General features: G+C 47.8%; 1 pseudogene; it reads left to right on the top strand.

Moving 5' to 3' along the window:
* Positions 1-19,743: 19,743 nt before the first annotated feature.
* LOC115831402 lies at positions 19,744-19,930 on the top strand (annotated as a pseudogene).
* The last annotated feature ends 7,303 nt before the right edge of the window (positions 19,931-27,233 follow it).

Here is a 27,233-nt window from a genome sequence, read left to right as displayed (position 1 = left end):
GAGGCTGAGGCAGGAGAATCACTTGAACCCAGGAGGCAGAGGTTGCAGTGAGCCGACATCGCACCACTGCAACTTCCGCCTGGGTGACAGAGTAAGACCCTGTCTCAAAAAAAAAAAAAAAAAAAAGAAAAGAAAAAAGAAAAGGCAGGGGAAGGCTGCATATATATATGGAACCTAAGACAAAAGCCTGCACTCACCCCTAATCTGCTAAATTCAAGTTCTCTCCATGATGAGGTTTCAAAAGGAATTAGTGCAAAATGTATTTAAGGATATGACTAGAAAGGAGAAAGAAAAAACAAATGGCTATTACACACACAGCAGAAAAGTAACACTAGGAGGCAAAGGAAATCAATGAAGAAATATTTCGGTGGGAGGCGGTGGTTCAGCCTGTAATCCCCGCACTTTGGGAAGCTAAAGCAGGAGAATCACTTGAGCCCAGGAGTTCAAGACCAGCCTGAGCAACATAGTGATACCCCTGTTTCTATTTATAAATAAATAAAAAAATATTTCCAACCAAAGAGTACAAACTTAGTAAAGCTAATGAAGGAAGAACACAGGGAAGAGCGCCGATGTAAGAGAAAGAAAGAAAATTTCCGGAGAAAAAAGTTTAAAGAGTTGTAACTATTTCCTCAGAAAGAACTGGGAAAAGGGAGTTTTGAGTAATAAGGCCTTGTGCAAGTTTCTGACTCTTAAGTATGTGAATGTACTGCCTTAAAAAATAAACTAAAAAGAGCCTCTTTTCTCACCACAACTCAACAATCATGAAGGTATCCTTCCAAGTGTGTGTAGACCTCTCATGCCTCCTAGGTCCAGGGTCACTCGTCCAGGACTCTCCCAATATCCCTGCCCAGAGGAAGCACTGCCTCAGACTCGGTTCCTTCTGGTTGCCCTTGTCTCGCTTCTCTAGGGTGGGCTGGCCGCTCCCGCACTGGGGTCAAGGATCATCTGGGTTCTCTCTGCCACGACTCGCCCTGATCCCAAATCCCAGTCCCACGGTCCCCACCCCCAACGGGCCCAGTCCCCGCTCGATCCTGGGTGTGCGGCCCTCGACCTCAGACCCGGCCCCTGCCCGCCGGCCGCCCCTCACCTCGGCCTCGGAGGCTCCACGCTCCCGCTCTCACAGCCCGCACCTCGGCGGTCTCTCGGAGGAGGGAGGAAGCCGAGGTACCTAGTCGTCGTAGCTGAAGAACTTACAGGCTTGTTGACCATCTCACCATGGAAACTGCCGCAGCGCTCCCTGGGCCGGGCCTCCGAGGGGCGGGGCCTGCGCGAATCCCGGGCGCCCGCCAGTCCAGCCCTCCCTGCGCTTCCGGAAGCCCTGCTGCTCCCCCGTGCCTAGCGGGGGCTCGGCCCTACGCCACGGGCAACCCACCCTGCTACCAGCTGCCCTCTTGTCCGCTGGCCGGACTGTTACCCTAACCTTCAGGAAGACACGGCGCAGTCCGGCTTCCTCACGAAACCGAAGGAGGCTGGGACCGCGGTTGGGCGTCCGGGGGCGGGGCCGCGACGCCATTGTGACGCGCTCGGAGCAGGGCTGGGCTGAGAACTCCGGGCGCTGGAGGGCAGGCCCCAGCCACTGCTCTTGAGGCCCTGGAGGCAGCTAACGCTTGAGGCCGCTGAGCGCCGCAACGTGAGCGCAAAGGACGCCCCGTTTCAAGACCAGCGCAAGAGGAAAAAATGAAGGTCGTTTTCTGTGGAGGATGTTAGGAGAACGAGAACTGCGGGCCGGAGAAGGAGAACTATGGGCCAGAGAACTCACCTAGCCTAAGGAGCGCAGGCAGCCTGTGCCGCCGGCTCTTGGGGAGACACGGAGAGGATGGGGTCCCCGCTCCGCATCAGGTCCTCTGACGCACCCCGGCTTTCCAGGAGGCAGGACTGGCCACAGGCCTCCTTCCCAGGGACAAAGTGCAAGGCAGAGGCTGTCAGCAGCATGACCTTCGCTGCAGGAGAAATACGCGTCCAGTTCGTTATCGTCGGAGTTGTTGCTACATCAGTCCTGCTGTATTTGCTGTACACAAAGCAGCCAACTTCCCAGGCCTGGGTGCGGAGGTATTTAAGCGCATGCACACAGTTGGAATTAGCAGCCTCAGGGATCAAAAGTTGTCTTTTTTTTTTTTTTTTTTTTGAGACGAAGTTTGGCTCTTGTTGCCCAGGCTGGAGTGCAGTGGCGCGATTTTGGCTCACTGCAAGCTCCGCCTCCCGGGTTCAAGTGATTCTCCTGCCTCAGGCTCCCGAGTAGCTGGGATTACAGGCGTCCGCCACCACGCCCGGTTAATTTTTTGTGTTTTTAGTAGAGATGGGGTTTCACCATTTTGGCCAAGCTGGTGTTGAACTCTTGACCTCAGGTGATCCACTGGCCTCGGCCTCCCAAAGTGGTAGGATTACAGGTGTGAGCCACCGCGCCCCTGCCCAAGAGTTATCATTTCTCTAGCAAAGCAGCTAAGCAATATCCTTTTGCCTGCCACCTAAATGTGGTTAGGTGCAGCATTATTAAGAAAAAAAATAAAAAGCCCAGGCGTAGTGGCTTACGCCTGTAATCCTAACACATTGGGAGGCCAAGGCGGATGGATCACCTGAGATCAGGAGTTTAAGATCAGCCTGGCCTACATGGTGAAACTCCATCTCTACTAAAAATACAAAATTAGCTGGGTGTGGTGGCGCATGCCTGTGATCCCAGCTACTCGGGAGGCTGAGGCAGGAGAATAGCTTGAACCCGGGAGGCAGAGGTTGCTGTAAGCCGAGATCTCGCCATTGCACTCCAGCCTGGGCAACAAGAGCGAGGAGCAAGACTCTGTCCCAAAAAAAAAAAAAAAGCCCTGAGACCCACGGTAGCTGGCCTGGATTACTTGATGAACACAGGTTCACAGAAAATTTATATCAGACGAGTTCTCTCTGTGACTGAGAGAAGGAGAAAATAATTCTGATCAGTGATCTTGCCTGCATAAATAAAAACTGGCACTGCGCAACCACACACACGGAAGAATAAACATCCCTTCTTCGGCTAGCATGAGTAATTACTGCTTTTTCTCCAATGACAGCTTTAGCTCCTCTCTATTCCTCCTGCTTTCTGGATTAAAAAAAATTTTTTTTTTTTTTTTTTTTTTTTGAGAAGGAGTCTTGCTCTGTCGCCCAGGCTGGAGTGAAGTGGCACAATTTCGGCTCACTGCAACCTCTGCCTCCCAGGTTCAAGCAATTCTGCCTCAGCCTCCCAAGTAGCTGGGATTACAGGCACCTGCCACCTAGTAGAGATGGGGTTTCACCAGGTTGGCCAGGCTGGTCTCAAACTCCTGGCCTCAAGTGATCCGCCTGCCTCGGCCTCCCAGAGTGCTGGGATTACAGGCGTGAGCCACTGCGCCCGACCTAAAATTGTTAAAATAATCTCTGAGTTGCCCCTGTGTTAGTACAACACCCAATCCAAAACACACCCCTGTCCTTGGACCCTCCCGAAAATCACCAGCCACAAGTCCAAATGGTATAACAAGCCCTCTAACAAGTCTCCTAAGACACCCCATGGTTTCAGAGGTGTGATGTCTCATTGCAGCAACTAATAGCCCCGAATAATAACTAGTTCACAGTGAGGAATATATGCATTCACTGAAATAGCAAATCATCATTCCACCATATGTATGCCTTTGGTAGTCTGACTGGTAGACATCGCCAATATAGATACACTTATATTTATATATGAAGGATACATAACTCATATGCACAAATGAAACTTCAGAGCCTATACTCTAATGAGAAATCAAAATAAATTTTTCTTTTTTTTTTTTTTTTGCTCTGAGACAGGGTCTTGCACCATCCCCTAGGCAGGAGTGCAGTGGCAGGATCTCAGCTCGCTGCAGCCTTGACCTCAGCTCAAGCAATCTTCCCACCTCAGCCTCTCAGTAACTGGGACTACAGGGGGTCACCACCACACCCAGCTGATTTTTTTTTCTTTTTTTATTTTTATTTGAGATGGTGTCTTGCACTGTCTCCTGGGCTGGAGTGCAATGGCGTGATCTCGGCTCACTGCAACCTCCGCCTCCCAGGTTCACGCGATTCTCCTGCTTCAACCTCCGGAGTAGTTGGGATTACAGGCGCACACCACTACACCCCGCTAATTTTTTGTGTTTTTAGTAGAGAGGGGGTTTCACTATGTTGGCCAGACTGGTCTCAAACTTCTGACCTCATGATCCGTCCTCCTTGGCCTCCCGAAGTGCTCAGATTACAGGTGTGGGCCACCGTGCCTGGCCTTTTTTTTTTTTTTTTTTTGACATGGGAATCTCATTGCAACGCCCAGGCTGGAGTGCAGTGACACAATCTCAGCTCACTGCAACCTCCAATTCCCAAGTTCAAGCGATTCTCCTGCCTCAGCCTCCCAAGTAGCTGAAACTACAGGCTCATGCCACCACGCCTGGCTAATTTTTGGATTTTTAGTAGAGACGGGGTTTCACCGTATTGGCCAGGCTGGTCTTGAACTCCTGACCTCAAGTGATCTGCCTGTTTTTGCCTCCCAAAGTGCTGGGATTACAGGATTGAGCCACCATGCCTAGCCACTCCCAGCTGATTTTAAAATTTTTTTGGAGAGACACAGACTTGCTGTGTTACCTAGGCTGGTCTCTAACTCCTGGGCTCAAGTGATCCTCCTCCTGCCTCAGCCTCCCAAATTGCTGGGATTACAGCTGTGAGCCACTGTATCTGGCCAAAACAAACATTTCTTTTTTTTTTTTTTTTTTTTGTTTGGACACTGAGTCTTGCTCTGTCATCCAGGCTAGGGTGCCGGGGCCTGATCTTGACTCACTGCAACCTCTGCCTCCCAGGTTCAAGCAATTCTCCTGCCTCATCCTCCCAAGTAGCTGGGACTACAGGTGCACGCCACCACGCCCAGCTCATTTTTGCATTTTTAGTAGAGACGTTTCACCTTGTTGCATAGGCTGGTCTCGAACTCCTGAGCTTAAGTGATCTGCCTGCTCCCAAAGTGCCGTGATTACAGACGCGAGCCACTGCACCTGGCTAATTTTTTTATTTTTAGTAGAGACGGGGTTTTGCCATGTTCGCCAGGTTAGTCTCAAACTCCTGACCTCAAGTGATCTGCCCACCTCAGCCTCCCAAAGTGCTACTCGGAAGGCTGAGGCAGGAGAATGGTGTGAACCCGGGAGGCGGAGCTTGCAGTGAGCCGAGAGATTGCACCACTGCACTCCAGCCTGGGCAATACAGCAAGACTCCACCTCAAAAAAAAAAAAAAATTAGCCAGGCATAGTGGCAGGCGCCTGTAATCCCAGCTACTCGGCAGGCTGAGGCGGGAAAATCACTTGAACCTGGGAGGCAGAGGTTGCAGTGAGCTGAGATCACACCACTGCCTAGGCGACACTGAGAGACTCCATCTCAAAAAAAAAAAAAAAAAATTAGCTGGGCGTAGTGGCACGAGCCTGTAGTCCCAGCTACTGGGGAGGCAGAGGTGAGAGAATCGCTTGAACTTGGGAGGCAGATGTTGCAGTGAGCTGAGATCGTGCCATTGCAACATAGGGAGGCTCCATCTCAAAAAAAAAAAAAAACCACAGATGTAGCCAGGCACAGGGGCTCATGCGTGTAATCGCAGCTACTCAGGAGGCTGTGGTGTGAGAATCACATGAGTCTGGAAGTTTAAGACCAGCCTAAGCAACGTAGTGAGACCCTGTCTCTAAAAAAAAAAAAATAAAAAAAAATTTTAGGCCAGGTGCAGTGGCTCATGCCTGTAATCCCAGCACTTTGGGAGGCTGAGGCAGGTGGATCATGAGGTCAGGAGTTCAAGACCAGCCTGGCCAAGATGGTGAAACCCTGTCTCTACAAAAAATACAAAAATTATCCTGGTGTGGTGGCGGGCGCCTGTAATCCCAGCTACTCGAGAAGCTGAGGCAGAGAATTGCTTGAACCCGGGAGGCAGAGGTTGTGGTGAGCCGAGATCACGCCACTGCACTCCAGCCTGGGCAACAAGAGCAAAACTCCGTCTCAAAAAAAAAAAATTTTTTTTAACAAGCTAAAACAGACTGGGAACATGGCTAAAACCCGTCTCTACAAAAAACATACAAAAAATTAGCTAGGGGTGGTAGCAAATGCTGGTGGTCCCAGCTACTCAGGAGGCTGAGGTGGAAGGATCACCTGAGCCCAGGACGTTGAGGCTACAGTGAGCCATGATCATGCCACTGCACTACAGCCTGGGCAACAGAGTAAGACTCTATCTCAAAATAATTAATTAAAATAAATATAAAATTAAATTAAAAACCCCAAATGTGGCTGAGTGTGGTGGCTTACACCTATAATCCTAGCACTTTGGGAGGCTGAGGCAGGAGGATCAGTTAAGCCCAGGAGTTTGAGACCAGCCTGGGCAACATAGTGGGACCCTGTCTCTATAAAAAATAAAAACCACAAATCTGCAGGAGGAACAGGAAGTTTTGGTAAGGCGGCATTGTCAAATCAAAGGAGAAGGAAGGAAGGTATCTCTTTAGACTCTGCAAACACATTGACACATCTCCTGAGCTTTTCTTGGTGTTGTCAGCATCCGCCGACCCCATCCCCTACTCCTAGACTTCCCCAGACACAGAAATTAATCAACACTGTACAGGACAACCAACAAAATAGAAAATAGGTTACTCATGCCTGGACACCAGACAGTCACCATGGGACAGCCCAGCCTTCTGTAGTAATAGTGGACAGATGTTTCCATTCAGGGAATCCAGTAATAAAAGGAAGATGAATGTGCATGTTAAGGGCAGAAAAGAGGGAGAAGAGGGATTACTTGACTTACAACAATTGCAACTTGGACAGAAGGAGTCTGTCTTCCAGAATCTGATGGCTTTCATAATTATGTGGTATGAGTGGAGGCTACCTCTGTAGCAGTGCTGTAGAATAGAACATAGAAATACATAAGCCGGCCAGGCACCGTGGTTCACGCCTGTAATCCTAGCACTGTAGGAGGCAGAGGTGGGTGGATCCTCTGAGGTTGGGAGTTCAAGACTAGCCTGACTGACATGGAGAAACCCTGTCTCTACTAAAAATATAAAATTAGCCAGGCATGGTGGCGCATGCCTGTAATCCCAGCTACTCCGTAGGCTGGGGCAGGAGAATTGCTTGAACCTAGGAGGCAGAGGTTGTGGTGAGCCGAGATCGTGCCACTGCACTCTAGCCTGGGTGACAGAGCAGGACTCTGTCTCAAAAAAAAAAAAAACAATTTCTACTAGCTGCATTTATAAAAGTAAAAAGAAACGAGTGAAATTAATGTTAATGTTTTTATTTGATTCAATATATCCAAAATATTATATTTCACATGTGATTAATAAAGTTATCCATGAGACATTTGACATTCTCTTTTTCTATATTGTCTTTGAAACCTGGTATTACAGCACATCTCAATGCATATGCTATATTTTCCTGGGTATACTTAATTTTTATTTAGAATCCATAAAAATAATAGTTGATGCCGGGTGCAGTGGCTCAAGCCTGTAATCCCAGCACTTTGGGAGGCTGAAGTGGGCAGATCATGAGGTCAAGAAATTGAGACCATCCTGGCCAATATGGTGAAACCCCGTCTCTACTAAAAATACAAAAATTAGCTGGATGGTGGCAGGTACCTGTAGTCCCAGCTACTCAGGAAGGTGAGGCAGGATAATCGCTTGAACCCTGGAGGCGGAGGTTGCAGTGAGCCGAGATCAGCCCACTGCGCTCCAGCCTGGCGACAAAGCAACACTCCATCTCAAAAATAAAATAAAATAATAGTTGAAAAAGTAGATTCACATACCCAAGTTGTTCTAAACATACTTAAAAGTCTTCTAGGCCGGGCGCAGTGGCTCATGCCTGTAATCCCAGCACTTTGGGAGGCCAAAGTGGGTGGATCGCCTGAGGTCAGGAGTTTGAGACCAGCCTGGCCAACATAGTGAAACCCTGTCTCTACTAAAAATGCAAAAAATTAGCTGGGCGTGGTGGTGGGTGCCTGTAATCCCAGCTACTAAGGAAGCTGAGGCAGGAGAATCGCTTGAAGCCCTGAGGCAGAGATTGCAGTGAGCCGAGATCATGCCGTTGCACTCCAGCCTGGGCAACAGGAGCAAAACTCTGTCTCAAAAGAAAAAAAAAGTCTTCTAATAACTGAATGAGTATTTGTTTTTAAATTTAAGGCAAGGACATGAAGAAATGTCAGCTCTATGTACTGTTGATAGAAATGTAAAATGGTGCAGCCACTATGGAAAACAGTTCTGGCAGATCCTCAAGAAACAAAATAGAATTACCATACATATGATCCAGCAATACCACTTTTGGGTCTATATGCAAAAGAATTCAAAGCAGAAACTCAGATATTGTATGTTCATGTTCATAGCAGCATTATTCACAATAGTCAAAAGATAGAGGTGAGTCAAGTGTCCACTGGTTAGATGAATGGATGAACAAAATGTGGTATATACATACAGTGGAGTTTATTGTTGTTTTTTTTTCTGAGACGGAGTCTTGCTGTGTTGCCCAGGCTGGAGTGCAGTGGCACCATCTTGGCTCACTACAACCTCTGCCTCCTGAGTTCAAGCAATTCTCATGCCTCAGTCTCCCTAGTAGCTGGAATTACAGGTGCACACCACCACACCTGGCTCATTTTTGTATTTGTAGTAGAGACGGGGTTTCACCATGTTGACCAAGCTGGTCTCGAACTCCCAGCCTCAGGTGATCCACCCACCCCAGCCTTCCAAAGTGCTGGGATTACAGACAAAGCAAGAACCCTGGCTCAAAAAATAATACAATACAATAAAATAGCCTCTCAGTGGCACTAACCACATTTCTTTTTTTTTTTCGAGACAGAATCTTGCTCTGTCACCCAGGCTGGAGTGCAGTGGCGCGATCTCGGCTCACTGCAACCTCTGTCTCCCGGGTTCAAGTGATTCTCCTGCCTCAGCCTCCTGAATAGCTGGGACTACAGGTGCGTGACCCCACACCTGGCTAATTTTTTGTATTTTTAGTAGAGACGTGGTTTCACCATGTTAGCCAGGATGGTCTCGATCTCCTGATCACGTCGTCCACCAGCCTTGGCCTCCCAAAGTGCTGGGATTATAGGTGTGAGCCACCGTGCCTGGCCAAACTAACCACATTTCAGGTGCTCAACAACTCTGCATGGCTAAATGGCCCCTGTATCATACAGTGAGCTCTAGTCTGAGACAGAACAATGGAAGTCCTATCTTAAACCTGACCTGTTTGTTGCTCAGTCTGTGTGCTAAGGTACTGCCTTTCTTGACTTACCCTGAAGGGTTGGAACCCCTTTATCTGACAAGCCTTGTTTATTATTCTGTTATTTCACAATATGCTGCAGTATGCTGTGGGAGTTTTACTAATATGTATAGAAGAGGCCAGGCACAGTGGCTCACACTTGTAATCCCAACATTCTGGGAGGCTGAGGTGAGTGGATCACCTGAGGTCAGGAGTTCGACACCAGCCTGGCCAACATGGTGAAACCCCAACTTTACTAAAAATACAAAAATTAGCCAGGCCTGGTGGCACATGCCTGTAATCCCAGCTACTCGGGAGGCTGCGGCAGTAGAATCACTTGAACCCAGGAGGCAGAGGTTACAGTGATCCAACATTGCGCCACTGCACTCCAGGCTAGGCAACGGAGTGAGACTCTGTCTAAAAAAAAAAAAAAAAAAAGTATAGAAGAAAAGTGCAGCCTCCTAATATGCTATCCATCCACTTTTACTCTGTGGATGCAAAATTTCTCAGAATGGAGGCATAGGGAGCTTACTCTGTTTGTCAACTCATGAAATTGTACCCTAACATGGATGACTTCACACCAAAGGCATTGACCCAATGTCTATGAATTGAAAGCAGCTTATTGTAAGGTTGTCTCATTTATGAACAGCACAGGGACTTGATATCTGAAACAGAAGGTGAAAGAGCGCTGCCCTATAGGCATCAGGAGGGTTTGCTCTGACTTTGCCTCAAGGGCTTAATGTGGTTGGTTTTAATTTAGTTTTTGGTATAGTATAGGGTTCCTAACAGGTGCACAATATACATTTATTTCAGATAAGGATTGATTGGAAATGTGCTATTTTTATGTTAGTCTTTATATTTCATTGCTGTGTCATTTAATCAAACTTTTCAATTCTCAAATATTCTGTTTGTTTCCAGTTACATGCAGCTCCTGCATATGTCTTCTTTTCTGAAAATGTATAATATCTGACATATCCCTCAGCTTGGCAGTAAGCGCTCTAAAAAGCAAGGATGCTGGCCAGGCACGGTGGCTCACGCCTGTAATCCCAGCACTTTGGAAGGCCAAGGCGGGCAGATCACGAGGTCAGGAGTTTGAGACCAGCCTGGCCAGCATGGTGAAACCCTGTCTCTACTAAAAATGCAAAAAATTAGCTGGTCATGGTGGTGCACGCCTGTAATCCCAGCTACGCAGGAGGCTGAGTCAGAAGAATCATGTGAACCCAGGAGGTGGAGGTTGCAGTGAGCCAACATCATGCCACTGCACTCCAGCCCAGGCGATAGAGCGAGACTCTGTCTCAAAAAAAAAAAAAAAAAAAAAGCAAGGATGCTGATATCCAACACATTAAAAAATAAATAAAAGCAAGGACAGAACAGTGTAATTCTTCTTACCTTCTATACCATCAGGCACAGAGCTCAATAAATTTTCAGTATTTGCTGACTACTAGAAATGTTTTTTCTGTAAGAGTTCATGTGCATTTTAATCGTACTATATATGCTGCTGAAGTGAGCACATGTTCACATGTATTTTGTGGTTTTTTTTGGTTTTGGTTTCTTTTTTGAGACAGAGTCTCCTCTGTCACCCAAGCTGGAGTGCAGTGGCGCGATTTCGGCCCACTGCAACCTCTGCCTCCTGGATTCTAGTGATTCTGCTGCCTCAGCCTCCTGAGTAGCTGAGACTATAGGTATGTGCCACCACACCCAGCTATCCTCTCAGATTTTATAACCATAAATACTTTTTTTTTTTTTTGAGACAGAGTTTCGCTCTTGTTGCCCATGCTGGAGCGCAATGGCACGATCTCGGCTGATTGCACTCTCTGCCTCCCAGGTTCAAGCGATTCTCCTTCCTCAGCCTCCTGAGTAGCTGGGATTACAGGCAAGCGCCACCAAGCCCGGCTAATCTTGTAGTTTTAGTAGAGTCGGGGGTTTTTCCATATTGGCCAGGCTGGTCTCAAACTCCCACCCTCAGGTGGTCCATCTGCCTCAGCCTCCCAAAGTGCTGGGATTACAGGCATGAGTCACCATGCCCGGCCAAAAACATTTTTTTAAAGAGATTGTGGGGGGGTGGGGGGTCTCACTATGTTGCCCAGGCTGGTCTTGAACTGGCCTCAAGTAATTCTCCTGCTTTAGCCTCCCAAAGTGCTGGAATTACAGATATGAGCCATCACATCTAACCCATAAAGGCACATTTAAGGGGCATGGTTGCCCAAGTGCATTTCAGCACCAGAAAGAACCATGGGGAGAGGATGCCAGCCATGGAAACAGGCCTGTCAGGTGTGGTCAAGATGAATGAAAACTAACTTTGTGGCTAAGTCAGCCAACTTATAGGAAATCAGCAAACTGATAGGAAATAATATTTATAGTTAACATTTTCAGGAAACCAAATTGCTTTTCACTACTTTTACAGCTATCGGTGCTCTTACTTATAGATTCAATATTCATTACTTCGTTGTATATTGAATCAAGTGGCCCTCTTTCTCTTAGGGAATGAAAGTTAGGCCTGGCTGGCAGAAGTCAGACTGGCTGGGATAGAAGAGAAAGAGTCCCAGTTCAGACCCATTATAGCCGGGCGCGGTGGCTCACGCCTGTAATCCCAGCACTTTGGGAGGCCGAGGTGGGCAGATCACGAGGTCAGGAGATTGAGACCATCCTGGCTAACAGGGTGAAACCTCGTCTCTACTAAAAATACAAAAAATTAGCTGGGTGTGGTGGCGGGCGCCTGTAGTCCCAGCTACTCAGGAGGCTGAGGCAGGAGAATGGTGTGAACCTGGGAGGCAGAGCTTGCAGTGAGCCGAGATGGTGCCACTGCACTCCAGCCTGGGTGACACAGCGAGACTCTGTCTCAAAAAAAAAAAAAAACCCCATTATTTTGCTGTCCAGAAAACTCATCCCGGGGAAGCTAAGCTAAGCAACTTTGGAAAAGTTGCCTAAATGGTAAATAGCTGCACAGAAACCCACTGTGCCTGGGTCCTATATCTAACCATCTTCCTCTCAAGCCAGACTGATTTATTTGCTATGCATGTGTGCATGTGTGTGTCTCCTTGCTTTGCCCAGTAAAAAGTACTATAAGTACTGTAGTGTAAGACGGTAAAAATGAACATACAAGCTGATACCATGCAAAGCAATCTTAATGATCAATGAGAAAAATTATGATTGTTCTGTGACTTTCAAAATTTTTTGCCAAAACATTAAAAACTCTTTCAGTTTTAAATGTACAGGGAAATGAAAATAGTAAAACTAATATTTATCTGGTACTATGTAATTTAATACATTAGACATATTGAGGCCAGGTGCAGTGGCTCACACTTGTAATCCCAGCACTTTGGAAGGCCAAGTTGGGCAAATCACCTGAGGTCAGGAGTTTGAGACCAGCCTGGTCAACATGGTGAAACCCTGTCTCTACTAAAAATACAAAAATTAGCCAGGTGTGCTGGTGGGTGCCTGTAGTCTCAGCTACTTGGGAGGCTGAGACAGGAGAATCACTTGGAACTGGGAGGCGGAGTTTGCATTGAGCTGAGATTACACTATTGCACTCCAGCCTGGGTGACAGAGTGAGCCTCCGTCCCCCAACAACAACAGCAAAAAAAAAGAGAGAAAGAAAGAAATATTGAGAATTAGTTTTCTTCGTAAAAACCTACCAAGAGGCCCAGTATGGTGGGAGACAAGAAGCAACACAACCACATGCCTTTCTGTGCATGAGTGAACGAAATAACAGACTTTCAAAAAATTATGCAACTTGTCACTGATCATGTACACTTGTTATTCACACAGTGCTTTGTGCACTGAGGAACTGGCAACGAAGTTTATATTTTATGTGATTGCTCATACTTAATATATTGTAGTAACTGATATTTGAACCCTGTTGTTGGGAGACTGATGTTACCTAACAAAACCATGGTAAGCAAAATCCATACATATCTGGACCTTGTACAATGAAGTCTGGCTGTATAATGTATTTCTATGACATTGGACAAGTCCCTCCGAGAGAGAAAACCACCCATCTCTCAGAGTTACCATGCGAAGTAGTGATCACATAAATATGTTCTACACAGCAGTGGGCAAACAGCTGCCAGGCTTTTGAGTAGGAATAGTTAATATTTGTGGCAGCAGAAACAAAATCTAATTTTTTTGTAGAAAATTCCAAAATTACGGGCGCGGTGGCTCACGCCTGTAATCCCAGCACTTTGGGAGGCCGAGGCGGGTGGATCACGAGGTCAGGAGATCAAGACCATCCTGGCTAACACGGTGAAACCCCGCCTCTACTAAAAATACAGAAAATTCCAAAATTAGCCAGGTGCGGTGGCTCATGTCTGTAATCCCAGCACTTTGGGAGGCCAAGGCGGGCGGATCATGAGGTCAAGAGATCAAGACCATCCTGGCCAACATGGTGAAACCTAAAAATACAAAAATTAGCTGGGCGTGATGGCACACACCTGTAGTCCCAGCTACTCACGAGGCTGAGGCAGGAGAATCGCTTGAACCCGGGAGGCGGAGGTTGCAGTGAGCCGAGATTGCACCACAGCACACCAGCCTGGGCGACAGAACAAGACTCCATCTCAAAAAAAAAAAAAAAAAATCCAAAATCACTTTTAGATTCCTACTGATGTGATTAAACAGAAGACTCAATACTTTATGGAAATATATATATTTCCTACGCCCAGCTAATTTTTGTATTTTCAGTAGAGATGGGGTTTCTCCATGTTGGTCAGGCTGGTCTTAAACTCCCAACCTGAGGTGATCCACCCACCTTGGCCTCCCAAAGTGCTGGGATTACAGGCGTGAGCCACCGTGTCCGGCCAGCAGTCTGAAACTTCTTAAGTCTTACCTAAATTATCTAGTTTTGAGAGGATGAAGGCAGTTAGAATGTCTAAAGCAAGGTACTGTGTAACCACAAAAGAGGACTGTTGCCTTGTTTCCAGGGATGGAGGAGGCAGAATAGCGGTATAAGGTGAGAAAAGGGATGGTGTTCCGCACAGTGTTCCGTGTTTTTCTGAGTCAAATCTACATGGGAGCTTCATTATTTGGTTTGCAATTTCTAAAATACTCTAAGTCTAGTCCCAAGTGCAAGAATGAACATATTCCAGTAACAAATAACAGATTAAATTTTTGACATCTATAATTTAAGTTTTCTATAGCATGTTCCTTTCTAAGTGTTCTCTTTTATTTTATTTTTATTTTTTTATTTTTTTTTGAGACGGAGTCTCGCTGTCACCCAGGCTGGAGTGCAGTGGCATGATCTCGGCTCACTGCAGGCTCCGCCCCCCGGGGGTTCACGCCATTCTCCTGCCTCAGCCTCCCGAGTAGCTAGGACTACAGGAGCCCGCCACCTCGCCCGGCTAATTTTTTGTATTTTTAGTAAAGACGGAGTTTCACCGTGTTAGCCAGGATGGTCTCGATCTCCTGACCTCATGATCCGCCCGCCTTGGCCCCCCAAAGTGCTGAGATTACAGGGGTGAGCCACCGCGCCCAGCCTTATTTTATTTTATTTTATTTATTTATTTCTTGAAATGGAGTCTCACTCTGTCGCCCAGGCTGGAGTGCAGTGAAGCGATCTTGATTCACTGCCACCTCCACCTCCCAGGTTCAAACTATTCTCATTCCTCAGCCTCCGGAGTAGCAGGGATTATAGGCGTGTGCCACCATACCAGGCTAATTTTTGTATTTTTTAGTAGAGACAGGGTTTCGCCATGTTGGCCAGGCTGGTCTTGAACTCCTGGCCTCAAGTGATCTGCCAGGCTTGGCCTCCCAAAATGCTGGGATTACAGGCATCAGTCACTGCGCCCGGTCTAAGTGTTCTTTCTATATGGAAGTACAGATATATTGATGAGTCATATGCATAAGGATAACAAAGTCCACGACTTTTTTTTTTTTTAAGAGACAGGGTCCTCTTCTGTCACCCAGGCTGAAGGGCAGTGGTTTGTTTCCAGCGCACTGCAACCTCAACCTCCTAGGCTGAAGTAATCCTTCCACCTCAGCTTCCCAAGTAGCTAAGACTATAGGTGCGCACCACCACACCTGGCTAATTTTAAAATTTTTTGTAGAGACAGGGTCTAGCTTATGCTGCCAAGGCTGGTCTTGAACTGCTAGGCTCAATCGATGCTCCCGCCTTGGCTTCACAAAGTGCTGGGATTACAGGCATGAGCCACCAAGCCCAGCTAACTCACAGTCTTTAATACAATTTTTTCCCAGCATCTATAAAATGGTCATTCAGAGAGTGTAGAAACAGCTTCTCTGATGAGTGGATTGCTCATCAGATTCTGATAGTAGTCAGTGGAATTAACATTGGTAAGAAGCAGTTGAGACCTGTAAGAGCAAAGAGAGACAATTTATTTCAAGAGGGTGCCCAGATGACCTGCAAACAAGTTTGCTCCAATGAGGCCCCTGAATTTGGAGAAGCAATGAAGGAAGGAGAAAGGGCTAAAATAACATAGTCGGTTGTTGCAATATTCCAAACAGGGGAAGAATGATAGAAACCACCAATAACATTTTGAAGTACATCCTTCCAGAACTTTTTAATGTATATTAAAGTATACATTATATATTTAATCACTATACCCTAATCCATCATTCTAGGGAAATGTACACAGGATCACTACAAAAGTTCTAGATTATCTCCCTCAGCCCAGCCCCAAGTCTTCCCGAAGGCAGAAAAGTTGACCACTTGTCAGATAGTAGGTTAACCTCTGCTGCGGGTGTTAGGATGGCAGAAAGAACTCAGCCTTGTCTCTAAGCACCCAGTTATTGAAGCATGGAGTACATAGTACAATTCCTTATCTCTGTTAGTGGCCTCCTGTATCTATGAGGGTTCAAAAGGAGAAACACCACCAGTCACGCGTATGTGCGATGTGTTTCAGGGATCTGACGTTACGCAACCGCGAGAGGGAGTGGAGGGCTGCAGGAACATGCTGGAACGCACCTCGGGTCTCATGTTCTCCGCGCCTCTGACCTCGGCAGCGAGGACGTCCCGTAGAGGGAGGGGACCCTTCTCCATAGAGCTGCACACGCCTGGCCCCGGAAAGGCGAAAGGAGGAGCCAAAAGAGGCTCTCGGCCGGGCGCGGTGGCTCATGCCTGCAGTCTCAGCACTTTGGGAAGCCCAGGCGGGCGGATCTCTTGAGCTCCGGAGTTCGGGAGCAGCCTAGCCAACATGGCGAGACCGCCGTCTCTACTAAAAATACAAAAAAATGTAGCCGGGAGTGGTGGCGCCCGCTGGTGTTCCCAGCTACAGGAGCGGCTGAGGCGAGAGGAGGCTGAGGCTGCAGTGCGCGGTGATCACGCCACTGCACTCCAGCCTGAGCCACAGGGCCAGACTAGGTCTCAAGAAAAAAACAGAGGCGGTGGCAGCCGCTCTCCGCAGAGCCTGAGAATCCGCGTCCCGCCCCGCGCAGCAGGCGCGCCCGGCACCCCCCGCCCCCACCGCCGCCGGCAGCGCTGGAAGGGAGCTCTAGGCCACGTGGTCCTGCGGCCGCCCCGCCCGCTCCGGGTGGGCTCAGGCGGCCTGCCCCGGGAGGATCCCGCGTTAGGCGGGCTCAGTGCTTCCTGATACCAGGCGGCTGTGAGGCAACTTAAGTTTTCTGAGGAAACTTTGGTTTATTTTTCTTTGTCCGCAAAAGAGGTCAGCCCTATCCCTTGGTTCTCATTTTTCGCGGGTCTCGCTCATTGCCTTCACACACCAGTTTTAACCACAGTTAAACTGGGAAGGAGCTGGGCATGGTGGTGGCACGCGCCTGTGGTCCCAGCTACTCGGGAGGCTGAGGACGGAGAGATCGCTTGAGCCCGGGAGGTCGAGGCTGCAGTGAGCCGGAATCGCACCACTGCACTCCAGCCTGGGCGACACAGTAAGACCCTTCAACAAAAAATAATTTAAAAAAACAAGGCTGGGCGCGGTAGCACACGCCTGTAATCCCAGCACTTTGGAAAACGGAGACGGACGGATTGCTTGAGCCCAGGAATTCAAGATCAGCGTGGGCAACATAGCGAGACGCGTCTCTATAAAAAGAAAAATACAAATATTAGCGGGGCATGCTGGCGAGAGCCTGTGGTCTCAGCTACTCTGGAGGCAGAGATGGGAGGATCGCTTGAGCTCAGGAGGCAGAGGTTGCAGTGAGCCCAGACGGCGCGCCATTGCACTCCAGTCCGGGCGAAAAAGTGAGACCCTGTCACCAAAGAGTTTAAAAAAAATTTTTTTTTAAATTTAAAAAAGGAATGGTAGGGGGAAAGGAAGGATAAGGAGAGATTTGCTAAACGATATACATAAGTACAGGTATCTGGTTTTCTATGCCATACAATGACTATGGTTAACCATAATAGTTTCAAATAGCTAGGAGAAAAATATTGAATGTTCCCAACAGGAAGAAATTATAAATATTTGAGATGATGCATGTTAATTATCCTAATCATTATACGTTATATGTATCAGAACATCACTATGTACCCCATGAATATGTACAATTATTTGTCAATTAAAAATTATTTTAGGCCAGGTGCAGTGGCTCACGCCTGTAATCCCAGCACTTTGGGAGACTGAGGTGGGTGGATCACGAGGTCAGGAGATCGAGACCATCCTGGCCAACACGGTGAAACCCCATCTCTACTAAAAATAGAAAAAATTAGCCGAGCGTGGTGGTGGGGGCCTGTAATCCCAGCCAGTAGGGAGGCTGAGGCAGGAGAATGGCGTGAACCCTGGAGGCAGAGCTTGCAGTGAGCTGAGATCATGCCACTACACTCCAGCCTGGGCGACAGAGCAAGACTCCATCTTAAAAAAAAATTATTTTAAAAAGATCAACTGATCTTTATGAACTATCTTTTTTCCTCACCATCTGTTGTAGGAGAGAAGAAAACTTCAAAGTCAACATTATTAAGAACCATTATGATGAAGATTTTATAAAAAGCTCAGATTTGGCCAGGCACGGTGGCTCATGCCTATAATCCCAGCACTTTGGGGTCCGAGGCAGGTGGATCACTTGAGGTCAGGAGTTTGAGACCAGCCTGGCCAACCAATGGTGGAACCCCATCTCTACTAAAAATACAAAGATTAGTTGGGCGTGGTGACGCATGCCTGTAATCCCAGCTACTTGGGAGATTGAGGTGGGATAATTGCTTGAATCTGGAAGGTGGAGGCTGCAGTGAGCCAAGATCGAGCCACTGCACTCCAGCCTGGGTAACAGAGCAAGATCCTGTCTCAAAAACACAAACAAAACAGGTTACCTTGGGTGAGGTATGGTGAGGTTAGATGCAGCACAGGAGTCACAAACCAGTTTTACAAGTTTTACAGTTTGTGTTTTTGTTTTTTGTTTGAGACAGTCTTTCACTCAGTCACCCAGGCTGGAGAGTAGTGGCGCTCCAGTCTCCCGGAGGAGGTTGCTCCTCCACCTCCCAGTTTCAAGCGATTCTCCCCGCTCAGCCTCCCGAGTACCTGGGACTATAGGCGCTCGTGCCACTACGCCTGGCTAATTTTTGTATTTTTAGTAGAGCCAGGGTTTCGCTATGTTGGCCAGACTGGTCTTGAACTCTTGGCCTCAAGTGATTTGCCTGCCTATGCCTCCCAAAGTGCTGGGATTACAAGCGTGAGCCTCCACGTTGGCCCAAATTTTAGTTTTGTACTCTCATTTCCCTGGGGCTTCACACAAGGCCACTCAGCGGGAGCAGAAGGGGTCGCTAGGCAAAGGGAGTGAGGGAGGAACTGCGGAAGAGCCTTTGTTGTGGTTTTTGCAGGAAGAGAAGGGTTAGGCAAGGCCAACAGGTTTGGGATTGGCTAATTTGAGTAATTTCTGGGGGCTCAGGGGCATGGGGGCTGGCCCTAGTTGTCTGGTAACTGGCCCTGGAGTGATTAGGGTGTATAATGGTCCCAAGTGTTTGAGCCTGATAACGGAGGTGGTTGGGGGTGCAGACATAATCGGCAGCTCAAGAAGAGGAACTAACTGGCTTTTAGCCAGAGCCTAAAAACTAAGTCAAGACAGCACACACCCACACACAAACTACGTTGCCTGAAACAATATTCTTTAAAGATATTTACCTAAAGGGCCACAAATTTTATTAAATCTCTGATCTTGAAACTTCAATACTCCCCACTGACTGTATAAAATTATCTTCAGTTTTTTTTGTTGTTTGTTTTTGTGTTTTTTTTGAGAAGGAGTCTCGCTCTGTAGAGCGATCTTGGCTCACTGCAACCTCCACCTTCTGGGTTCAAGCAATTCTTCTGCCTCAGCCTCCCGAGTAGGTGGGATTACAGATGTGTGCCACCCCGCCCAGCTGATTTTTCTATTTTTAGTAGACACGAGGTTTCACTATGTTGGCCAGGCTGGTCTTGATCTCCTGACCTCAGGTGATCCACCTGCCTCAAGCCTCCCATAGTGCTGGGATTACAGGCGTGAGCCACCGCACCCGGCCTGTATTTTTAGTAGAGAAGGGGTTTCGTCATGTTGGCCAGGCTAGTCTCGAACTCCTGACCTTGGGTGATTCACCCTCCTCAGCCTCCCAAAATGCTGGGATTACAGGCGTGAGCCACTGCACCTGACCAATTTAGAAATATTTTATCATTCAAAAATTAGGCGGCTTTCAGGGATCATTTCTATAGTTTGCTACTACAGAACTTTCTGTGAAAGTGTAGAGCCCCCGGAAACGACAGGAGGTGCAGTTTTCTCTTGAGTGTGAAGCCGGCTCTTGGTGTTGCTTTCGCCATTGATGTTTCTTCTCCGTGGGGGAATGAGAGGGAGAGGACACAGGCTGAATGGTTTGAGTTACCAAACTAAAAAAAATATTTACAGTAATGCTTTTTAATTTTTATGTATTATTCCGAGACAGAATCTTGCTATGTCGCCCAGACTGGAGTGCAGTGGTGCGATCTCGGCTCACCGCAAGCTCTGCCTCCCGGGTTCACGCCATTATCCTGCCTCAGCCTCCTGAGTAGCTGGGACTACAGGCGCCCACCACTGCGCCCGGCTGATTTCTTTTTTTTTTTTTTTTTTTTTTTTGTATTTTTAGTAGAGACGGGGTTTCACCGTGTTAGCCAGGATGGTCTCGATCTCCTGATCTCGTGATCCTCCTGCCTCAGCCTCCCAAAGTGCTGGGATTACAGACCTGAGCCACCGCGCTCGGCCACTAATTTTTGTATTTATAGTAGAGACGGGGTTTCACCATATTGGCCAGGCTGGTCGCGAATTCCTGACCTCGTGATCCGCCCACCTCGGCCTCCCAAAGTGCTGGTGTTATAGGTGTGAGCCATCGCACCCGGCCTGCTTTTTATTTTATTATTATTATTATTTTTTGAGACTGAATCTTGCTCTTGTTGCCCAGGCTGGAGTGTGCAGTGGCTCAGTCTCGGCTCACTGCAAACCCCGCCTCCCGGGTTCAAGCTATTCTCCTGCCTCAGCCTCCCAAGTAGCTGGGATTACAGGCACCGGCCACCACGCCCAGCTAATTTTTCTATTTTTAGTAGAGACGGGGTTTCACCATGTTGGTCAAGCTGGTCTCCAACACCTGACCTTGTGATCCGCCAGCCTCGGCTTCCCAAAGTGCTGGGATTACAGGCATGAGCCGCTGCGGCGCCTGGCCAGTAATGCTTTTTTGTTTGTTTGAGAGTTTCACTCTTGTTGCCCAGGCTGGAGTGTAATGGCATGATCTCGGCTCACGGCAACCTGCGCTTCCCGGGTTCAAGCGATTCTCCTGCCTCAGCCTCCCTAGTAGCTGGGATTACAGGCATGCGCCACCATGCCTGGTTAATTTTGTATTTTTAGTAGAGACGGGGTTTTTCCATGTTGGTCAGGCTGGTCTCGAACTCCCGATCTCGGGTGATCTGCCCGCCTTGGCCTCCCAAAGTGTTGGGATTACAGGCGTGAGCCACCGCACCTGGCAATTTTTTTTTTTTTCTTTTTTTTGAGATGGAGTTTCGCTGTTGTTTCCCAGGCTGGAGGGCAGTGGCGTGATCTCCACTCACCACAACCTCCACCTCCTGGGTTCAAGTGATTCTCCTGTCTCAACCTCTCGAGTAGCTGGGATTACAGGCATGTGCCACCACACCCGCCTAATTCTGTATTTTTAGTAGAGACAGGGTTTCTCCGTGTTGGTCAGGCTTATCTTGAACTCCTGACCTCAGGTGATCCGCCCGCCTCAGCCTGCGAAAGTGCTGAGATTACAGGCGTGAGCCACCACGCCTGGCCCAGTAATGCTTTTTAAAGAGTCGAAAAGCACCGCAGAGCACTGGTTTATCTGTATCTTTTTTTTTTTTTTTTTTTTTTTTTTTGAGACAGTCTTGCTCTGTTGCCCAGGCTGGAGTACAATCTCACTGCAACCTCCACCTCCCCGGTTCAAGTGATTCTTCTTCCTCAGCCTCCCGAAAGCTAGGATTACAGGCACAGGCACATGCCACCACACCTGGCTAATTTTTGTATTTTTTGTAGAGATGGGGTTTCACCATGTTGGCCAGGCTGTTCTCGAACTCCTGACCTTGTGATCTGCCTGCCTCGGCCTCCCAAAGTGCTGGGATTACAGGCGTGAGCCACTGCACCTGGCCTATCTGTAATCTTTTGTCCAAAAACAATCAAAGAGCAAAATGTCTGTTAAATTTGTTATATATCTATAATTTTCTGTATGTTTAAAATATTCCATAATTTTTTAAAAAAAAAATGTAAGTTAATAAGAGAAAAAGAAAGGCAGAGAGAAAGAGAAGGTGCATGCTATCCTGTCCCTTGCACATTTTGATCCAAATGAAGTTTTCTGACTCTCCTGAGGCTCCATAGAGGTGAAGGCATCTAACTGTACACAGTTTTTGGTAGGAAAACTCATGATCAGACTAAAAGATGATGACTTAGAATGAAGAAAGAGCTGGCCAGGTGCGGTGGCTCATGCCTGCCTATAATCTCAGCACTTTGGGAGGCCAAGGCAGGCAGATCACTTGAGGTCAGGAGTTCCAGACCAGCATGGCCAACATGGTGAAAACCTGTCCCTACTAAAAATACAAAAATTGGCTGGGCACAGTAGTTCACACCTGTAATCCCAGCACTTTGGAGGCCGAAGCAGGTGGATCACCTGAGGTCAGGAGTTCAAAACAACCCTGGCCAACATGGCGAAACCCCATCTCTATTAAAAATACCAAAAAAAAAAAAACAAAAACAAAAACAAAAACAAAACCTTAGCTGGGCATGGTGGTGGGTGCCTGTGATCCCAGCTGCTCAGGAGGCTGAGGCAAAAGAATCACTTGAACCCAGGAGGCAGAGGTTGCAGTGAGCTGAGATCACACCATTGTACTCCAGCCTGGGGGACAAGAGGGAAACTCTGTCTCAAAAATAAATAAATAAAATAGCCGGGCGCGGTGGCTCACGCTTGTAATCCCAGCACTTTGGGAGGCCGAGGCGGGCGGATCACGAGGTCAGGAGATCGAGACCACGGTGAAACCCCGTCTCTACTAAAAATACAAAAAAAAATTAGCCGGGCGTGGTGGCGGGCGCCTGTAGTCCCAGCTACTCGGAGAGGCTGAGGCAGGAGAATAGCGTGAACCCAGGAGGCGGAGCTTGCAGTGAGCCGAGACTGCGCCACTGCACTCCAGCCTGGGCGACAGAGCGAGACTCTGTCTCAAAAAAAAAAAAAATAAATAAATAAATAAATAAATAAATAAATAAAATAAAAGTAAATAAATAAAAATACAAAAATTAGCCGAAAATTGCTTGAACCTGGCAGGCAGAGTTTGCAGTGAGCCCAGATCGTGCCACTGCACTCTAGCCTGGGCGACAGGGTGAGACTCCACCTCAAAAACAAAAAGGCGGGGGGTGGGGGGGAAGAAAGAGCTAGAACTTAGCTTACTAACATCCAAGTGAGTCCCTCATTTGCTTGCTTGGCCTGCTGGGGAAATGGGCAAAGTAAGGGCAGCCACTCCACCAACACTGGCCACTACCACCTAATCAAGCTGTGGTCTTTTATTGGGCAAAGAAACCAATTCAAGCAAGTAACCAGCAAGCTCAGGTATCCCATAATCCTTCTTTCACTATTTAATACATAGTAAAAAGTGTTATTTGAAAGAACTGTCAAGTTCTCTGGAAGAATTGCAAATAACCTAGGGGTCCAGCCTTCCTAGTGGTAGCTCACTTCAGTGCGCATCAGAGCAGCTTCAAAGTTGCACTTTTCTTTTTTTTCTTTTTTTTTTTTGAGACGGAGTCTCGCTGTCACCCAGGCTGGAGTGCAGTGGCACCATCTCAGCTCACTGCAAGCTCCACCTCCCAGGTTCATGCCATGCTCCTGCCTCAGCCTCCCACATAGCTGAGACTACAGGCGCCCGCCACCTCGCCCGGCTAATTTTTTGTATTTTTAGTAGAGACAGGGTTTCACTGTGTTAGCCAGGATGGTCTTGATCTCCTGACCTCGTGATCCGCCCACCTCGGCCTCCCAAAGTGCTGGGATTACAGGCTTGAGCCACCGCGCCCGGCCTCAAAGTTGCACTTTTCTATATTGGTCATGAAAATTAACCAGACAAAGCTGTGACTGCCGAATGTGCCTCTTCCCACCTGGGTTATCTCTGCCTCCTAGAGCACCTCGCTTCAAGGAGAAAAGTGACATTTGGACAGGGCCTATACTGACTAGACAGGTCAGTTGGCTTTCTCACTTCCTTCATTCTCCTCTCAGATGGGAAAGGGAGGCGACAAGGGGTTTAGGAGACAGCCTGAAAAACCCCGTTTCTCACTAGGATCTAGACTGCAGTAGATGAGAACGGACCCTGGAATCAGATGGGGCCTCCAGCCTCCATACAACTTCCAGCTCAGCCATCTAGAAGCTGGGTGACTCAGTTTCTTTCCGCCAAATGGTGGTAGTATCTACTGCTGGGTTGTTACGAGGTTTCAATGGGATTAAGTAGAATAGCGCAAAGCATAGTGAGAATGCAGTATGTGTTAGCTACGGTTATTGCTATTTAACAGATACTATGATTTTTGAGCAAGAGACATCTCTGAACCTTGGTGATCCCTGCCTACTTAATGGCACTGTCTTGGGGGAAGGGGGAATCTCAGCTTAATAGGTAAGGTGATTTTTCAAGAACTACTAAGGAGAAGATTTAAAAACCTCTGTAACACTCCAAACCTGTAACCAATTGTATGGATGAGTAGTTTCTAGAGGGGAACTTATTTTTAAAAACTGACAATATTGGCCAGGCGCGGTGGCTCACACCTGTAATCCCAGCATTTTGAGAGGCCGAGGCAGGTGGATCATGAGGTCAGGAGTTTGAGGCTAGCCTGGCCAACAAGGCAAAACCCCGTCTCTACTAAAAACACAAAAATTAGCCAGGCCTGGTGGTGGGCGCCTCTAATCCCAGCTACTCGAGAGGCTGAGGCAGGAGAATCGCTTGAACCTGGGAGGTGGAGGGCACGGTGAGCCAAGATCGTGCCATTGCATTCCAGCCTGGGCAACAGGAGCAAAACTCCGTCTCAAAAAAAAAAAAAACACCCTGACAATATTTATTAAAAACTATTAAGTTTTTGGCTGGGCGCAGTGGCTCACGCCTGTAATCCCAGCACTTTGGGAGGCCAAGGCAGGCGGATCACGAGGTCAGGAGATCGAGACCATCCTGGCTAACACAGTGAAACCCTGTCTCTGCTAAAAATAAAAAAAATTAGCCAGGCGCCATGGCGGCTGCCTGTAGTCCCAGCTACTCGGGAGGCTGAGGCAGGAGAATGGCGTGAGCCCAGGAGGCAGAGCTTGCAGTGAGCCGAGATCGCACCACTGCACTCCAGCCTGGGCGACAGAGCGAGACTCCGTCTCAAAAAAAAAAAAGTATTAAATTTTTGATAATAATGAATGTACATAAACAACAGAAAATAATCAGGCAGGTCAGTCTGTAAGGGTCAACATCTTGGAATTCAATTGTTTTAAAACATAGATCTTAAGGTTCACCTCTGTGAAGATGCTCTCAAGCATCAAGGTGCTCTCTGAATGTTTAGATTTCAGAGCTTAGGTAAGACATTTCTATGGACACAGAGGTGAAAGGGCTACAGATAAGGAGGTAGTCCAGGTGGACCAGGTGTGGATGAGCATTTGCCAGTTGGTGAAGTGAGCCCAGTGTGGAAAAGGCCTAGGACCTGTGGCATCATTCTGAGTGATGCCAAGTCTTTACTGTGGAAGAAAGCCTACATGTGACTGTGCTGGTACTCAATGCTGAAAAGATATAGTGGACACCTGGGATGACTCCTTAGGACAGCAGGAAGTTCATAATCAGGCGAAAGTACTTGTCTTTTTTTTTTTTTTTTTTTTTTTTGAGACAGAGTCTTGCTGTCGCCCAGGATGGAGTGCAGTGGTGTGATCTCAGCTCACTGCAGGCTCCGCCCCCCGGGGTTCACGCCATTCTCCTGCCTCAGCCTCCCGAGTAGCTGGGACTACAGGCGCCCGCCATCTCGCCCTGCTAAATTTTTTTGTATTTTTAATAGAGACGGGGTTTCACTGTGTTAGCCAGGATGGTCTCGATCTCCTGACCTCGTGATCCGCCCGCCTCGGCCTCCCAAAGTGCTGGGATTACAGGCGTGAGCCACCGCGCCCGGCCAAAGTACTTGTCTTGCATTCAGAGAAGACCATCTTCAACAACTATTACCTCATTTATGAATAATGGAGAACTGTCAAATTTGAGTGAGGGGCTCAAAGGTCCACTTAGCTCAGAGGCTTTTTTTTTTTTTAAAACTTTTAAAATACAGACTGGGTCTCACTATGTTCCCCAGGCTGGTCTTGAACTCCAGGGCTCAAGCAATCCACTGGCCTTGGCCTCCTAAAGTGCTGGGATTACAGGTCTGAGCCACCGCGCCCAGCCAGAGAGACTCTCTTAATACAAAGATTGCATGAATATATCTTCTTGCAGCTGGTTTAACAGTCCCTGAGTTCTGAAGCATTACTAGTCTTTTGGTTTAATTTTCTTTTCTTTTTTTTTTTTTGAGACAGAGTCTTGCTCTGTCGGCCAGGCTGGAGTACAGTGGCAAAATCTTGGCTCACTGCAACCTCCATCTCCCGGGCTCAAGCAATTCTCCTGCCTCATCCTCCCGAGTAGCTGGGATTACAGGCATGTGCCACCACGCCCGGCTAATTTTTGTATTTTTAGTAGAGACAGGGTTTCACCATGTCGGCCAGGCTGGTCTTGAACTCCTGACCTCAGGTAATCCACCTGAGTCAGCTTCCCAAAGTGCTAGGATTACAGGCGTGAGCGCTTTTTTTTTTTTTTTTTTTTTTTTTTTTTTTTTTTTTTTTTTGAGACGGAGTCTCGCTCTGTCACCCAGGCTGGAGTGCAGTAGCGCGATCTCGGCTCACTGCAAGCTCCGCCTCCCGGGTTCACGCCATTCTCCTGCCTCAGCCTCTCCGAGTAGCTGGGACTACAGACGCCTGCCACCACGTCCGGCTAATTTTTTTTTTTTTTTTTTGTATTTTTAGTAGAGACGGGGTTTCACCGTGGTCTCGATCTCCTGACCTCGTGATCCACCCGCCTCGGCCTCCCAAAGTGCTGGGATTACAAGCGTGAGCCACCGCGCCCGGCGCGTGAGCGCTTTTGGTTTAATTTTCCTAATATTCGATTTAAATTGGCTGCTTGAATTTTTCTCTCCAGAGACATCTTTCTACAGCATGAGCTGTGATGCAGTCACTGTATGACTTTTTTCTTTTTTTTTTTTTTTTGAGACAGTTTCGCTCTTGTTGCCCAGGCTGGAGTGCAATAGTGCAATCTCGGCTCACTGCAACCTCCGCCTCCTGGATTCAAGCGATTCTCCTGCCTCAGCCTCCAGAGTAGCTGGGACTACAGGCACGCCCCACCACGCCCGGCTAATTTTTTTTTGTATTTTTAGTAGAGACAGGGTTTCGCCATGTTGCCCAGGCTGGTCTCAAACGCCTGACTTCAGGTGATCCACCCACCTTGGCCTCCCAAAGTCTTGGGATTACAGGCGTGAGCCACCGCGCCCGGCTGGCCACAACTTATTAAGAATACCTACCTATCTGATTTTCACCCCTTTCCTATGATGCTGAATACCTATCTGATTTTTGCAGGAACTATTTTCTGTAATTTTGCTTCAAATTACGCAGTTTTCTC

This window comes from Nomascus leucogenys, chromosome 18 (assembly GCF_006542625.1).
Source record: "Nomascus leucogenys isolate Asia chromosome 18, Asia_NLE_v1, whole genome shotgun sequence".
In the NCBI taxonomy this organism is placed as follows: Eukaryota; Metazoa; Chordata; class Mammalia; order Primates; family Hylobatidae; genus Nomascus; species Nomascus leucogenys.
The sequence above is the reverse complement of the archived record's forward strand: the minus strand, read 5'-3'. Positions and strand labels throughout refer to the sequence as shown.